Here is an 18,048-nt window from a genome sequence, read left to right on the forward strand (position 1 = left end):
TGCTTAACCCCTTTCTTCCTCAGTTTCTCCACCTGTAAAATGCGGACAGTTCCAATTTGGAAGAGTCTTTGTAAGGACTCAGTGAGACAATGTGTGGGAAAGCCACTGGCCCCCTGAAGGACTCAGTGGAGCTTCGGGCCCCTCTCCGACACAGAGTCCTCGAGCAGGTTCTCCACGCCTTTGTACTGAACTGAAACCCAAAGAAAAACATCACTGTCACTTTGGAAATGACTTTGTCCTCATGGTTTTTTATTTGTCCTCTTCCAAACACGCTGCCACACACACTGCAGACTTCACACTTATTCTCTTCACTGTTACTCATCTCATTTCATTTAAACTCCAAGTAAAAAGTTCACCTCACTTCTAACACACACACACACACACACACACACACACACACACACACAGTGTAGGTTTACGTGGAGACCATGGACTGGAAGAACTGGACGGAAGCTCCAAGAGTATCTGTTGTAGGGAGGAAAGTTTTCCTCCACCTTCTTAGGGTCTCTGACTGGTTCTAAAAACTAAACTGACAGAGACAGATTACCAGGAGAAAAGAATACACATTTTATTGAATTTGTACATATACATGGTGCCTTCACATGTACAGAGAGTAAAGACTTGGAGAAATAACCAGAACAGGAAGCTTTTATACCTTTTAGACAAAGAAACAATACATTTGTGAAGAATTGACAAGACAAATGGGGTTTGGTTTGGGGATGGTCCATCTAGGGCGAGGCTGTCTTTATCTTCCTTAAGTAGGAAGATAAGAGTTAGTTTAATAAGATTCGTTTGCAGATTCCTCTGGTGCCTTCTCTATGCTCATTAAAAGTCTCCAGTAAAAGGAGAATTTATTTCCTGCCTATAAAAAGAAAAAGGGGAGTTGTTGTTTTTGTTGTTTCTGTATTTACTTGTTTCTAAATTGCTTTCAGTTCAAAAATATTTTATGTAAGAGGCATATTTTGGGGTGACATATTCTGGTATCCTCCACTCTCTTCCTCATCTGGAAGAAGACCCCACAGTTACTAGCTGGAGCCATCACAGTGGCTGGGTGGCAGCCTGGAGGTTAGCAGAGCTCATGATACGCATTTCAGGATGTGTGTCTCGTCCACATTTCTCTCCCCTATGTCTCTACACAGGCCTTGGGCTCTGGCCATCTCATCCTCAAATTCCCATCCTCCTCTTTCCATCTTCCCTTTCTTTCCCCGTGTGCTCCAACTCTGCGGCAAAGCCACTGCTGGTGTTCTGATGGCTCCCCTGTGGGAACACCACTGAGGGGCCCTTCAGAGGCCAGAGCAGCAGGATTTTGAGTCTCCCATTTCTAAGATGATATTTGGATTATTTGCAGTACAGATATTTACACCACACACCCAGCATTCACGTTGCTTCTCTTTTGTTAAACTATTGATTCTTTATGTTGGCAGCTGATGGGAGGCTTTGATGTGGGGATATATTGTAGTTTCTGAAGGAGGGAGATGTTGATGGGAGGATTTACAGCTGTTTGAAGAATTCCTCCAACCGGGTAACTGTTATGGAGGGAGGAGCCGGTGGTGCATTTTCCCAGCTCGGCCAACTTACCTGAACCCTGTCTCTCTCTCAGAAGGAGAGAAAGGAAACTGGAGTGCTTCCAAGTAAAGATCTGAGTAATGAGATTTGATCTGAAGGGATTTATTATTGAACTTCCAAGAATTTCTAGATGCAATCCATAGCACTGGCAGATTTTGCTCTTTCCAGGCAGGCACAGGGGCTGCCCCACTTGGGGAGAGGCTGGAGGGGAGCTCTTATTGGGCCCATCACTATTCCATTTCCCCCTTACATTTTTCTGTCATAAGAGATTTCCCCTGTTCTGTTGCAGCAACTCTCAGCAAGGGTGTAGTGCTTTCTGGGGACCTTGCCTTTGTTAAGTAGGTCTGCAGTGATACAGTAGAGATTTTAATGTGCAGTGCTGTGTGTTAATAGACTGTTACACTACAGCATTACGCATTAGCAGGCTATGGCACAATTGCAGAATTATCGAAGATGTGCCCTCGGGAAGGCACTATTTACTTTAATGGGGAGATGCTGCAATAGATTGAAAATCTCTGCACAGGGAGCAAAGGGGAAGTGAGAGAGAGAGAGAGAGAGAGAGAGAGAGAGAGAGAGAGAGAGAGAGAGAGAGAGAGAGAAGACCTGGACTGAAGCAAGTTCTCTTTACTCCCATATAGAGTCTGGAAGGGCAAGTCCTTGCAGCTTGAACCCAACCCAGGCCCAGAGGACTTGTGGCTCTCTGTTACTGACAGATTTTTGCCAAGCTTGTGAGCTTCAAGGTCACCTGGCACTCCAGGCCTATTTTACTGATCTCAAGGTTGGAGCGACTTTGAGGCATGTGGTCATTTGTCTTAGTTTATCAGGGGCTGGAGCTTTCATTTGTGGTGTGTTCTGTTTTCCGTGGCCCAAACGCCCGGAGAACAGGGTAGATAATGTTTTCCTTTGGAAAAGGCATTTTGCTCAAAGATTTTCTCCTCCCAAGTGCAACCACCCCAGCACACACTCTAAAGTACGTGCACATACACACAAGTGCATCCATACACATCAGTGTTTTGTCTTGGCCATAAATAAGGAACTCCAGGAATAAATCAGGAGTTTCAGAGTCTGTTTCCTTCTCTTTATTTCAGGGGAGGCTGGGCCAAATTTCTCCCCAGGAGAAAATGAGCAAATTTCTGATCAGCTGTGATGCTAGTGATGGACTCAGCAGCTGGACAACCCCGCCCAGGCTTTAAGCAAAATAAAACTCTGGGCCTGTTGTTCTCCACCTATTACTCTGCAGCACAAATAAGCCCTGAGAACAGAGCCATCCAAGCCTTACCCCGATGAGAGCTGTGAACAGCATTTTCCAAAAAATCTATCATCTCGTTTGCCTTTTCCTACTGTGCCTTCCTGCTGCACAGCAACATTTAAAAACCAAATTGCAAATTCTAAAAAGAGACAGTGTCTTCCCAAGATATGTTCTCCCAAACACACTCTTCGTGCAAACCCAGGCCTCCAGGAAGCCTGGAGGGTGAAGGAAGAAATGGAAAGACAAGGGACATAAGCCTCAAATCAGGAGTACAACAAGACGTCCCCATCTGTCTAAATAGTTTGCTCATTCAGCCTTGGAAGTAACCTCTTTCTCACTCAGTGACATTTTCTTCTAGGTGAGCAGACAAGAATATTAATTTCATTCATGCTCCCTTCTATGTGTTATTATGAGGAAGCACAACTTGCTTTCTTTTTCTTTTTTAAAATGGAGGCCTTGTGAGTTGGGCAGGCAAGCCACCGTCCACAGGGTAGGATTTGCCTCCGACAGCCAATACCTGTCATCTTACCTTTATACCTTCATCCCTCTGGGGCTTGAAAGCACACATACAAGAAGGGAGTTCCACGGACTGCATCTTGAAACCTTTTCAAAAATACATTATAAAAATAACATGCATATGGTTACATAGTTTTTTCCCCCAATGGCACAGGAAAGTATAAAATATAAAGGAAATGTCGTCTTCATCTACTTTATCCATAGTCTAACTCCTCTGAGGGAACCACCATTCACAGTTTCAGTGTTTAGTTCTTTTAATAGTTAGTATCATTTTAAATCATATGTATTCTTTATTTCAACCCAGGAAACTATCTAACAATTCCCTGTGATGAAAGGAGATAGAAATGTACCTCTCCTCCTTGGTTATCCATTTCTTAAATTGGCTCAATATCTTTAGGTAATGCCTTAGGTCAATTGCTATCTTAGCAACAGTTAAGAATGAGCTAAATCACGTAGGTTAGATGCTGAGAGAGGTAACAGGAAAGGCTAAAAAGGAAACGTGGTGGGGGACCCTAAGAGGGATGAGGGAAGAAGTTGTAGATGAGTTTCTTTTACTGCATGGCTTTGTCAGGTCATGTAGCCGTCCCCACACCCCCATTAGTTACAGGATTACAGGTATGGGAAGAAGATAGCCTTGATAGGTGAGGTGAGGGCTTGCTTTCAGAGCCTTGGGTATCTCACATTTGTCTTCATTCACTCAGAAAACATGTACATTCATGCAAGCAATAAATAGCCCATTGCATCTTGTGGTAGATTGCATTAATGACCCAAGTCTCCACCCTTTCCTCTCTCCGTGCCCTATGCCTTGTAACTTGTAGTGTCCTTCTGATCTATGGGCAGTGAAATTCCCAGCCCTGGGCTTAGCCATGTGTCTTTCTCCATTGACCAATGGGATATTAGTAGACAAAGGCATTCTTGTGCTTCCTCTTGTGCTTCTTCCATCATCATGAGAAGGACGGGCCCAGACTAGCCCTTCATCCCCAGAGGCATGTGAGGAAGCCATGGAGCAGAGCTGTCCCACCTACGTTGCTCCGGCCAAAGTCCAGAGGCAGAGCCAGCCTAGTGGGGATCAGCCAGGCCCAGCCTAGATCAGCCAGACTCCACAGACCTGTGAAAAACAAATGTTGATGGGGGTAAGCCATTGCCATTTTATAATTTTTGTTATGCCACACTTTTTTGGCAATAGTAACTGATACACACCCCTATGATCTTCCAGGAACTGTTCAGAACATTGGAGAAGGCAGCAGGGAACAAAGCTGAGCCACAACTCTCATAGAGCTTACATTCCAGCAGAGCTCTTTACAGTTTATGCTCACATATTACCCAGTTCACCCTCCTAACCCTGTGCACCAGTCCCATTTTTGAGGAAACTGAGGCTCAAGAAGGCTAATTTATTTGCAGATGATAACACCCTAGTAAATGCCAGAGCTGGGATTCGAACTCATGTCTGCTGACTACAGGTGCGATACTCTTTCCACCACCCCATAGCAATCTCTACCGTCTGCTAAAGTCAGCACCTCTCATTGGAGTTACAGAGGGACCTGACTGGGGTGGGAAGACGGATGGGAACTGCAAGTGTGACCCAAAAAGGACTGCTCTGTTATCGACCAAATGAGAAACAAATCTCATTTTTATCCCGAAATTGTACTTCCTTGCAATTAAACCAATCTCTGTTTACAAGTATTTAGCATGATTCTAGAAATTACATTTTGAAATTATGCGAACAGAGAGAGAAGGCAGCCCACACAGTGAGTGATTTCTTGTGGGTAATTGGCTGCTGGTTCTGGCTCCAATGATGCCTTCCCTTTTAGAGCATAATTAGTGATTTCAAAGGAAACTGTTAGAAATGGCCTGGGTCTCCAAAGAAAGGCTTTTCTAGCTCCTAACATTAGGAGATCTACTCAAATGCATGCTGACAAATTTTTCTTTTTGTTTTTTGCCTTTTTATAATGATCTTCAAAGGTTGGAAAGGCTATGGATATATGGAACTCTTCCAGATATGAGAGAAATCCAAGGTTTCCATTAGACAACTCAGGCTCTCTGTCTCCTCCTTTCTTCCTGTCTCCTTATCTTTCTTCTTTCTGAGAAAGACACAGAGTATTTGGATTCTAACGAGGTGCATTCATTAGGATTATATTCAAAAGTTTAAACAAAAGAAAAGCATATTTGTCTCTGCTATGAGAAACTCTTTCAGCAGTCATGGGCTGCTATGGTGGTTCCATGTTCAGCACAGACCAGGCTCCTTATATCTTTTATCCTCAAGGTCACCTCATGATCCAAGATGGCTGCTGAAGGTCCACGTTCAACCACCAGGAAAGAGGAGGGGCTAGCTCCTCCCAGCTGAGTCAGTTACTTTTAGGGAGATTTGCCTAAAGTCCCACAGAACAATTCTGTTTACAATTTGTTGGCCAGAACAGAAGAACATGGCCATTTCTAGCTGCAAGAGACGTTGTTATCAGTACAACTAAAGATAGGGTTTTGTTACTGAAAAGGAATAAAAGAAAAGGAAACTAGTTTCTGCCTCAAAAGTAACAGTGAAGAGATGTGGGCATGTAAACGAAATGAGAGTACAGTTTGTTTGGTTTGAAACCAATATTAAAACTAAAGACATCTGGTTAATTTGTCAGCATCATGCTAGGAGCTTGGGGTATAAAAAGGCTTTATCTTTTGCCCATTCTGTTATCAACAGTGTTATCCATGATTAAGGGGAACATATTGAGAGCCCTTTCTCTATCTCTGCTGCTAACACAAACTTGAAAGTTTAGCTACCATGTTGGATAATAGAATCAGGATCCAGAAGCTGTGGAAAGGCTGAGATGCTGGGCAGAAAATAACCAGAAAAAACTTGACAGAAAAAAACATATAAAATTCAATATTGAGATCTAAAAAATAAACTGCACAAGTGTAGGATGAAAGAAACATGGTTTAGTTGCAGATTTAATCTCCATGTGTTAAAAGTGAGATGTGACTATTAAAAGATATAATTGGATCTGGCCTTTGACAGGAAGGAAAGTGAGGCTAATAGTTATAGAACACCTACAATATACCACACCCCCTAATGGGCCCTCATGATTCTAGAAGATACGTGTTGCTATCCTCTGAATCACAGAGAGACCAAATCATGGCCCCATTTCACACGGCCCCTCTAAGGTGAGACTGGAGAGACCAAGAGACCCTCTTTTTTCCTGCTGGCCCTGCCTGAAATTCCCTGTGTAGAGACTGCTCCTTGGGGAACAATTCTAACTGGCCTGGTGAACACTTTAGCCAGGTAGTGTTAACAGCAATTAATTCATCTGATGAAGCAATTAGCAGTCTTTGTCACTTAGCAGAGATCAGAGGGCTCAGAGGAACCAAAGCATAACAGATAAGCTAGGAAGGGGAAAGTGGGAGGGAGGCACCCCAGGGAGCAGCACGGAGACTTGCAGAGAGAACCAAATGCCTGTGAAGAGGAGAGGGATGGTAGACGGTAGACTTGGAATACTTAGTGGCAATGAAGACCCGCAGTAGCCCAGCCACATCCTTCAGCACAGGTGTGGAAATTGAGCCACAGGGTTAAGCAAAAATTTCCCAATTGGTGGATTCCAACTGGCCAATGCAATGGATCTCAGCTCTGGCTGCACATCAGAATGACGTGGGAACTCTTAAAAATACCTACGCCGAGGCTGAACTCCACACCAATTACATCAGAGTGTTAGGCAACGGGGCCCAGGCCCTGGCATGTGATTCTAATGTTCAACAAGTGTGGGTGGACTTGGAGACACTTGTGTTGAGTTGCTCAGGCAGGAGGGGCAGCTCCATCGTGGGTTTCCCCAGGTAGGAGGGGACGGGTAGGGCCCTTCCCCATTTGGGAATTTCATCACTTCAACATAGCTTTCCCTCTGCTCCGTTTCAGGGCTTTGGGGATGAAAGCACTTCCTCAGCAGAGGCTGAGAATCCCAGGAGAGTGAAGGATCACAGATTCTGGAGCCATTCAGTCTGGCCCTCTTCTTCCTCCCGAGACAAAGATGAGTTCCCTTTTATTCCATGCTCACTTCTGGACCCTCCCTGGCTCCATTTCTGCCTAGAATGCCCCACTCCTCCATGAGTTCTTTTCATTCAAGTCTGAAATACCCATTCTTGTATGAATTGTTCCCCAATTTCAAGAGTGGGAGGATTTCACTGCTTCTCTTACTTCGCCTGATTATGCAATATCCTCAGTGCATTTACTCTTTGCTGTTGTAGCCTATCCCAGATTTTATAGCTGTTCCGTGCAAATCACCAATGAAGTTGGCTAGTTGGGACTCTCGGGGTTTATTCCCTAAAATCCTAAATCCAAAGGTCCAGGGTGGGTTTAGGAATCTGTATTACTAAAACTACTGCCCACTTTAGCCAGGTTTGCCCCTTGGCTTATACAATATAGTATAAGATGTTAATGAGGAACTCTTTTTCGAGTACTGTAGTCTTAGGCAATTGTGTGTGTGGGGACAGAGCCCCAGAGAGCAGTTTCCAGGCCTCACGTGGAAAGGTGCTGGCTCAGGTAGTAAATGGCCATCAACTGTGATTGGATGGCCATTAGCTGTGGCTAGTTGGCCGTCAGCTGTAACCAGTGAGCTATTGGCCACTAATATAACTGCTGTGGCTATGCTAGCAGAAAAATGGGGACTAGCAAGGAAAATGGTGGCTGAGCTTGCAAGAGCGGATTGCAGTTAGCAGGGTGGATTGCAGCTAGCAAGTGGGGTTGGTTGGTTGGCAGAGAAGTGGACAGCAGGTTGCAGATCGTGTGGATCCTGCTTCCTGTGTCCCCAACCCTGCCACCAGCGAGACTATAGTGGTATGACTCCCCTAGCTATGGCTCCATGGGTGCTCCTTTTTGGCCTCACCATATCCTGCGTTTTAATGCGGGGAGTGGGAGCTGAGACCCCGCCTAATACCCTGCATGACAGTGTGTGTAGGATTGGGGAGGGGTGAAGTTTAATCGTGTTCCACAGGAATCACCAGCCATTCATACTTCTGCTCCACGAGGAGGGAAAGTTGGAGAAATTAATTCTTATTTTATACTCCAAGTAGAAAGTGACTTTTTCCACCAAAAGAAATGTAAAATTCCCCTTGCATCTTTACAGTATAGAGAATGCTGATTATAGTGGAGAATGAAAAGAGAATACAGAAACCAAGCAAAGGAGAGAGAGAGGTGAGCTGTGGGCCATCTGCATTTTGTAGGGGTTTTAGAAAGACTAAGGGGGTGGGGGTGGCTGGTTAGCTCAGTTGGTTAGAGCGTGGTGTTTTTAACAACAAGGTTGCCAGTTCGATTCCCCACATGGGCCACTGTCAGCTGTGCCCTCCACAACTAGATTGAAACAACTACTTGACTTGGAACTGATGGGTCCTGGAAAAACACACTTAAAACAAATAAAAGTTTAAAAAAAAACAATTGAAAAACTAGAAAGACTAACCTCTGAAGAAATTACTTGATAGAAAATGTAAGCTGAAACTAAAGATTTCTTGCAAATGAAACAAGAAAGAGATACTCCAACTTCATTCTCTACAAGATAACAGTATCACAGGACAGATGAAAGGGAAGCTGGCAAAACCACCAAGAGGCCTCAAAGAGGCTTCAAGGTCAAGCAGGATTAGAGCCTGTTCTCTTTGACCTACTGACTGCAGGTCCACATATGTACACTGAGAAGGAACAGCTGAAAATTGATACCAAAGCCCCAAGATATAATAGCTATAGATGAATAAACACTGGAGTAAAATATATATTTCTAGAATGTTCTCATTCTAGAATGTGGGCTCAGTGATTGTCTTTTTGTCTTTGGATAAAATCTCAAGATTTCAAACAAAACAAAACAAAGCAAAAAACACCTGGCACGGATTATGACTGCAGATTAAGGTATTTAGCTCACCATTACTGTCAAGATTTAGTGCCCAGGAAAATAGGAAAGCAGCAGTTCTTCCAGACCACGTTCCCAACAGGGCTTACCTTTTATGGGCCTGCTACATGTTAGATTGGTGTGTGAAGCAAATGTTTTAGCTAAAAATTGAGAAAGTTCATTGAATGACACTTAGCTACTGTTTTGTCCCTGTGTTTCTGTCAAGAGAATCTTCTTACACTGAAAGCGCCTGGAGGGCAGGGATTATGCTCAGTGCATGTGTTTCTCTGGTACAATGCATCCATCACCTGGAAGGGAATCAGCATTAGAAAAATGCTGTCTCCCCAGCAGCCACCTGTTTATGCCTGGAACTCAAGCAGCTCTTCACTTCACCGAGATCTCCATGTGGGTCGTAATCTCCCTCCTCTTCACTTGAAATGTTTTATGAGAAATGGAAGATTAAACAAATAGAGCCAGTTGGGAGAAAGAAAGTCTCTGGCTAAAATTGGATTGACCTGCATTCCTTTGGGGCAGGGGGGGTAGCTTATTCTCCATATTTCTGTAAGATTTGAATCTTGGCTAATTGTTGCTCTGGGAGGATTATGATCAAGAGTAATTCTGTTTGGAGGCAGAAATAGCTAAACAAACATTTTATTCATTGTATATAGACACCCAAAGGAAATCCAAGGTGGAAAGGGAAGCCCAAGAGACACAGATCCATAGAGGGCTGAGGTCTGCTTCTGAAGGCACTTGAATTCCCGCTTGATGGAGGGCAGTGTATGTGTGAGTGGCGGGTGAGGGGGGGAATCATTAGATGATATTCCTAAATTTAAGTGCTGAGTGTACCAATCTCTATAGTCTGACCCATTTGTGACCAAGCCCGGTGGAAAGCAATCAAAACCATAGAAAGCTGACCTTTATCAAGCTGAGAGCAGCCCTTCAATCTCCTGTTAAAAGTATTTAAATTTGTCTAGGAGTTTTCTGTCGAGAGAGAAATAACTGCAGAGGATGCTTGCATCTGTTTGGAAGTTCCTAAATGTGCAGGGACTTGAGGTCCCCAGGATGGATTTCTTTTCCTCCCTGGCACGTGGGGAGACCCAGCACTCTGGAGAGGTCCTTGAGACTCTTCCCTGAGATGATGATCTATTGGTTTTCTCAGAAGAGGCCTTGAACTTCCAAGTTCCTTGCTTCTTCCCTCCAGAGCCTTTGCAAGACGCTGCTGCTAAGTGCATTGTCCTTCATTCGTGCTTTTTGAAGATAGGTGGATTCTAATCTCCTTGACGACTCTCTTGCAGCCCTTGGCATCGACTCCTTTGCAAATCCTCCTTCCTTCCCTCAGCCACTTCAAAGTGTGTAGTGTGTAAAAGCCCCAGTTGTCTTCTCCCTGGGTCCCAACTCAGGTGTGAAGTCTGAGTGACCTGGGGGAACATGTCGGTGCCATGGAGGAGGCTGCTGTTGTGGGAAGGGGTGGGACATTAGTCCTGAGCTGGAATGCCACTCACCCTTACATTCGGGGCCATGAGAATGTCATGAATATCCAGTGTGGACAAGGGGGGTTGCATAAAGAGCTTCCCAGGTGAAATTGTAGAGGATGATACATTGAATGGCAGAAATCATTTAAAACATTTACCTAGGTCAGATACTTATAAATGGGGCATGTCTTAACCCGAGGAAGAATAAACAGGGCTCCACGATAGACTGACCTTGTGTAGTCTAGAAAACCTCTGACATGATAGTTAAAATTGCTTTTAGCAGAATCTCAAAGAGGTGTATGGCACATGAGAAGTTAAGAACCACTTAGTCAGTGACTTGCCTTTTGGCATGCCTACCTAGCCCCTAGCAACCTGGAGACCTTGGGAAAGCAGAAATAGCGCCTCATCCGGATAATATCAGTGCTAGGAATATTGCCAGCACTAGTATATTAAAAGTCTATCCAAGACAGGAAACCCAGAGACCATAAAAGAAAATATGGACAGATTTTATTATATAAAATAAAAGGGTTTTATACAGAACAACACAACAAACAAAAGCAAATGATACTCATAAAAATATTTATAATCTGCATAATAAAAAGTTAATATTTTATACACAAAAAAGTTTAAAAATTGGGAAAAGACCTAAACAGTTCATTTTTAGATGAGGATTGTCAAACAGCTAATAAATATTTAAGAACAAACCTCCCTAGTAATCAAACACATACAAATGAAAACACAGAGACACATTTTACACAAATTTGATTGGAGAAATGAAGATCAATAATGTCTAATGTCTAGTCGTAAACTGTTGTGGGACTATAAGCTGGTGTAATATGTTCAGAGAGAAATTTGACAGTTCCTAATGAAGTTTGAAATGCATATAATTTTTGATCTAGAAATATCACCTACAGGAATTTATTCCCCAGAAAAGTCATGTGAGTGTGAACAATGTTTACTGAGTCAATATAACAGGAAACATCGGATAGCAATATAAATGTTAATTAATAGTAAAACGATTCATAATACATAACAGTTGATCCATACTGTGGTATACTGTGCAGCCATTAAAAAAGAATGGTATCTTTTGTGTGTATTGACATGGAAGAAGGTCCATGTTATGTTACTGCACTTCAACAAGTATAATCCTATTTTTATTTTTATTAAAAACTACAAAACAATGTGTATATGCATAAGCATATATGTGTGTGTTTATGTACACACATTTCCTATGGGCATAGCCAAAGTTCTAGAAAAAGACATACTTATTAAATGTATCTGCATCATTTGTCTGTTAAATTTATCTCCCTGTGATATTGGGGACTCACTCTTAAAATCAGTTTTCAGTGTATTGTTGAATTTTTCAGCCTCTATATACTACTTTGTAATTATTTTTTTAAAAAAGCAAAACAACTCTCCTTAAGAGTTAAGCGTCCATCCCAACCCAGCTGTAATATAGTTATTTAAATGCTGTCTTCACCCAATTTTAAAGCTTTGGCTAGAGGCTGGGGAGCTCCGCTTCTTGAGCAGACAATGAATTCTACACCCCCAATCAACTCCTTTATGGGCCTTTCACACTCCAGGCCACTACACACTTGCCCTAATTGCCCCAGGGCCAAGGACCAGACAACTACCGGGTTCCCTAAAAATAAGGCCTAAGCATGATTTTTCAGGATGCTCATAATAAGCCCTACCATATTTCCCTGAAAATAAGACCGGTGTCATGTTAATTTTTGCTCCAAAAGATGCATTAGGGCTTATTTTATATTATGAGCATCCTGAAAAATCATTATCTTCCGGTCTTAGTTTCCAGGAAACATGGTAGGGACAGCTCCTAAGTCACTGTGAAGACAGAGTCCCAGAGAGCAGTTTCCAGGCTCTTGGCCTCACGTGGAAAGGTGCTGGCTTGGTTATTAGGTGGCCCTCAGATGTAATCAGATAGCCATCCGCTGTGGCTGGTTGGTCATCAGCTGTTCCCGGTTAGCCATTAGCCACTAATATAACTGCCATGGCTCCCCCCAAACATGGCCCAGTGTCATGGGCCGTCCTCTAGCAAACATGACCAATGATGCACAGAGTCAGAGCAAACTCGGGGGCTCTTGGACCTGGAGCGGGCTGAATTTGGGGTCAGAAAGCAGGCAGGTAGGTTGTCAGGAGTTTGGAAACCTGGGAAACTAGCAATCACCCACAAGCTCTCTGAAGCCGACCTCATAAGCAGAAACAGGAGCTCGCGTGGCTAGCAGAGCAGAGGCAAGCACGCTGTTAGGAGCCAGTTGGACGTACTAAAGTGCAAAGTGAGGGAGGGGCCAAAGGGATGGGTCAATAGAGGAAAATGAGCGCACCCACAGATGAGGCAGTGTAGGCGATAAAGAGTGAATGCAACAGGCCTGGGTTTGATCCTGGTTCAGCTGATTCTGTGCTAGCTGCATAGACATGGGCACGTAAACCTTTTAAGCCTTATACTTTCTTCACCTGTAAGCTAGACATAATGATACCGACCCATGCTCACCTCCTAGGCGGTTGTGAAACTCCATGCTGCATGTCTCCCACCACAAAACTGAGATCTAGAAGGTACCAGAGCTGCAGGTGAGAAAACAACAAAGAGTCTCCTTATGGGGGACACTTTGATTTATTATTACAAGAATCTTCTTACTGATGTGTCTGTGCTCTGGCCCTTCTAAGGTCCTCTGAGCAGAAGAACTCAGGGTGTGGTGGCAGTTGGCCAGATGTGGGGAGAATCTCAGGTGGGGGGTCCTGATACTTGGTTGGGCATGACTTCTACCCACTTCATCTCTCCTCATGTTGCAATTCTGGCCTCCACAGACCCTCACATTCCATGCCCTTCCCCCAAACATCCCCTGCCCCACATACGTACCAGCTTCCCTCTCATCCCTCTTTGGAGCTAATAAGCTAAGAACAACATGCCTGTGTTTAAAATCCCAAGTGAAGACATGAACTCCCAAAGCTGCCTCTTCTGCAACCCCCTCTCGTTCCCCAATTCCTCAGAAATCTCAAACAATTTCCATTATTGGCAGACACACTGTTTCCTTGTTGCGTGCCACTTTCCTACAACTAGAATTTGTAGACAAGAAAAATACAGCTGTTACGCAGTACTAACTGGGCTTTTATGTTGCTTCACAGGCAGGGGACTGGCTGTGGAATGCCACACACCTCCTTATCACGGCTTGCGTGCTGGGACCTCTATTCATTTTATGCATTGTGTATCTCGGAATTTTCCAGGATGTGGTGGAGAGTCGTGTTGCTTGCTCTCAGAATTATGCAAAAAGCTCTTCTTTTTCTTGAGCAAGAAATCATAGGCACTCCGGAACCCTCTTGACTCAGGCAGAGCTATGGGATGAGTGTTCCACAAAAGGTAGAAGGAATGAATTGACACTGACTTCATTAACTAGCCCTCCCAAAAAGGCTGGGAGCTCCCTGCTCCAAGCCAAGAGTGAGAGGCTTTCTGAGCAGCAGGCCTTTAAAAACTCACGGGGGACCTTCATTTCTTTAGCGTTGGGGTTCCATTATGTATTGGCTGAGAGAGCTGCAATCATTAGTTGCCTGTTTTTTTCAATTAAAATAATTAAGCCCTTGTAAGTATTCGAGGGAGAACTGGAATTGGCAGTCTGGGAGAGCTGAGCCCGCTGTCAGGAGTGGGGTCCAGGAAGAACTGTAGCTATGCAGGCACTTTGGGACCAGCATCTTGTGAACTGAGACCCAGAGAAGATAGTTCCCCATGGTCAGGAGGAGGAGCAGAGGCCCTTGCTTTGGCCTTGACCTCCTGCTGGGGCAGGGGCGGGAGGGGAGGACTATGTCTTGGCCATTGGGAGCCCCCAAGAAGCTCGCGTTGCTCTGTGCTACTTTCGGGCCTCAGGTCCCTTATCAGTGGATGCTCACACTGATTGGCCTCCAAATTTATCAGATAACCACTGTAGCTGCAAGTTCATCCTGTGGGTGTTAAATGATTCTGCTCATTTCCTCTCTTGATTAATTCAGGATGTGCTAGAGGGAAGGATGAAGAGGAGGGGAAATACAGCAGACTAGAGGACTTGAGGAGAGGACCTTGTAGGATGATGGCTTCTGAAGGTGAGGCCTCCTAGCCTCTGCTAGGATAATTGCCAGCTTCCACCACATGGGGGATTAATATTTCTGCCCCCAAAGTAGGCCCTACGGGCTGTTTTGCTGGAGGTGGCCAGCAGCATCTTCTCTCCCCACCACATCCTTCAAAGTTCAGCCGTGGAACCGCAGCGTGGCACTTTTGTCCTACAAGCTTCATGACTAGGACACAAACCAGTCTCATTCCTCAGGCCTCGCTTTGTCACATCACCCTGTAGTTCAGATGTTCAGAGTCCTTACTGGGCTCACGTCTAACTGTCTCTGTCCTCTGTTTGAATTACCGACTAAGGTTGAAAGGACATTTCTGTGAAGACCTCAGATGCTCTTCCTCTACCCTGTTTGGTGGCTCTGTGACATCTTTCCACAGAATGTCCCTAAACAATGTCCCTTAACAGAGCCCAGGCCCAGACTCTGCCCTCTGTTTTCCAGGCCCTCCTCACACTGGGGTCTCCAGCTTCATTAAAACATGATTAGACACGTACCCCAAGAAAGGCCATCTGAGACTTCCAACAATCTGTTCTTACTCAAAGGGCCTTCAAAAACGAACCGTCTTGTGGCCTGTCGCCTCTTCTCAATATCAACATTATTGTAAACATGGCCAGACTCTTCTTAAAAAAAACGATTCAGGGTCAGACTATACAAAGAGGTGTAAAATGAAAAGGAAAATTCTCTCCGCCATCTTGCCATCCTACCCGCTATGGCAAAGATCTCCGTCTTGCAGTGGTCACCACCACGGCTATGAATAATGTGCTGACTTCTTTGCTTCTGGAGTCATCACCTCCAGCTGTAATTATTGCTCCCGGCCTGGGGTAGCCCTTTCCCACGACAAGTTAGGAAGAGTTGGAGATGCTGCTCCATTGGTACTTGCAGGTAAATCCCTTTTCTTACAGCCCCCGCCCACCTCCAAGTGCCCCCTCTTGGAGGCGCTGTGTCTTTGCAACTAGTGGGAGTCTGCATGTGAGAGCTCACATCGCAGAGGGGCTTTGTTGGCGACTGGCAAGGGCGGAAGGGGACCCACAGAGTCGCTCCTCTGGTGGCCACTTGGGACATGTGTTAAAGGAGAGGAACAGACGGCAGAGTGCAGCTGGGATTCCTCTGTAGTTTTGCCTTCTTCTGCTGTGTCTTGTGCCTGCACAGCACTGGGCTGGCTGGCAGCAGGGGTCCTCGGGCTGTGCGTCCAAAGCAGATCAAACTCCACCTCGTTCTCCCTGTCTGGTCACTGCTGCTTAAGTGCTGTGGGCTGTTGCGAATGCTGGCTCCCTTCCCAGCCCTTCCTCATCTCAGACCAGCCAAGGGTCACAGGTGCCTCCCAGGCATGGGAGACCTGGAGAAAAACCAGGTGCCAGATGGGGGAAGACATGTCTGGCTTGAGTCTCCCTGCTTACCCTCTCCTGTGCTAACCAACCTTCTGTCTTCCTCTTGCATGGCCCTGTAAATTCACTGCCCTCCTCTTCCCTTCTCAACTCTGCGTAGTGACTGTCGTGACACAGGAGAGCCAACCAAAGGCCTTCAGCCATCCTCACCATGGGAATTTCTCACTGGCTGTTCTTCCCTAATCCTTCAACATAAATTTGCTGAGGCTTCTCCATGTAAACCTGTGCTGTCCAGTAGGTAGTCACCAGACACGTGTGTGGCTATTTACATTTAAGTGAATTAAAATTAAATAAAATTCAAAGTGTTCAATAACCACAGTGGCTAGTGGCTTCCATGTTGGACAGCAGAGAAGTGTGACAGTTCCACCATCACAGAAACTTCCAGTCCAGACTTTCTACCCTGACTCCTCTTCTAGTTCCAGACTCCCTCCCCCACACTCCCATTCCTTTATAATACATGCAAAAAAAAGCCACCATTTCTTTTTGTCTAGACCTCCTCCCTGGTCAAAGCTCTAGCTGCCTCTACATAAAGAAAGTCTGTTCAAAGGTTTTCCCTGCACCAAAGGGCCACCTGTCCTCCTCAGATCCAAACCGCACCTTCCTGCTGGAATGCTGAAGCATTGGAGGTATTTCTCTTTTTCTTTTGGGGAAAGGAGAGCAAGCTAGCCCACATGGGGGCAGCCAGCCAGTGGCCAAGGGGGAATCTAAGGGTTGCACTTGGGTGAGCTTTCTCGATGTGTGTACAGACACTGGTGATCAGAGCTGGGCTGATCAGAACCAGGTCCTCGGGCAAAGCATGAAGGCTTGTGTCTAAGGACTGGCAGACTGAGTGAGATGGAAGTGAACAGAGAGGTTGGTGCGTCCAATTCACTTATTTAACGAGAACTTAATGATGAAATCAATGTAATGCCAGAATGTGGGCAAAGAGATGGACCCAGGAATGGGATACAAGTAAATTGAAGAGGAAAAAATAAAGGCCTCACCAATGAAGTAAGCACATTTTAGGAAAACTTGACTCTAGAATGGAGTTATTTTAAACAAATCCCATTGTCCTTTTGACTTTCGGTATGAAATTGGAAAGTTATTCTTAACATGCAGCAAGAGTTAAAATGCATAAGTATTTGTGTGTGTGTGTGTGTGTGTGTGTGTGTGTATTAACTAGGAAAAAAATTCAATAACTTTTTAAATTAAATACTAACAACAATACTTATGTTGAAAACAATACATTGTTCTACTCAAAATGAAAGCAATGATGGGCACATAGTAAGCAATCAGTAGGTACTAGTTGATTGATTACAAATAAATCAAAATAAAAATACAAATTAGGAGTCTGTGCCTCTGCTGCTCATTCTGTCCCCAGACTAATGAGTTGTTTACTTCACTGGTGATGGCTTCTCTTTAGGGGTGGTTAGTCCAAAATGGTGCTTCATGAGGCTGGGCATGTGCAAATCAGTGTTACAGATTAGTCTGCATCTCAAGTGGGGGCCGCCACAGAGACAAGATGGTAGGCACAAAACCTGAAATCTCTTCATTTTATAGTGGCTTTTGATTTAATTCATCAGGCCCTTAAATGAGGAAGTCTATGATTTCAGTAAGTGGAGGAGAGTGAAACACTTGGGGCAAGTCATGTGTTTAAGGGGCAAAGAAAGAGACACTGGTGAGTTAGGAATTTCAAATCAGACAGTCGAGTCTAGAAGCAGGAACGGTGAACACTGGTACCGAATGGAGCTTATGCGAGGTGATCATGATGCCAATTACAGCAGCTACTATAATGGGCATTGGTTGTTTTTGCTTCTAAGAGTCCATTTGTCCTTCTGATGAAAGTGACCCCACAGATTGCTTTGGGGGGGTGATGTTTCTCTTCCCACTCCCAGTATTAACGTGAAGGCTTTAGTAGCTATATAACA

The 18,048-nt window shown here is 44.6% G+C and overlaps 2 long non-coding RNA genes across 4 annotated transcripts in view; one reads left to right on the forward strand and one right to left on the reverse strand.

Moving 5' to 3' along the window:
* The window catches only part of LOC141572740 (uncharacterized), a 182,998-nt gene that overhangs the window by 106,526 nt on the left and 58,424 nt on the right, over positions 1-18,048 (forward strand). The window lies entirely within an intron of this gene.
* The window catches only part of LOC141572738 (uncharacterized), a 40,182-nt gene continuing 22,677 nt past the window's right edge, over positions 544-18,048 (reverse strand). For all 3 annotated transcript variants that reach the window (XR_012498184.1, XR_012498186.1, XR_012498185.1), the window contains 3 exons: positions 4,353-4,439; positions 3,345-3,418; positions 544-862 (listed from right to left, as the gene is read on the reverse strand). This is a non-coding gene — a long non-coding RNA (uncharacterized LOC141572738). The remainder of the gene's footprint in view (positions 863-3,344; positions 3,419-4,352; positions 4,440-18,048) is intronic.

The sequence above is a fragment of the Rhinolophus sinicus genome, linkage group LG07 (assembly GCF_036562045.2).
Source record: "Rhinolophus sinicus isolate RSC01 linkage group LG07, ASM3656204v1, whole genome shotgun sequence".
In the NCBI taxonomy this organism is placed as follows: Eukaryota; Metazoa; Chordata; class Mammalia; order Chiroptera; family Rhinolophidae; genus Rhinolophus; species Rhinolophus sinicus.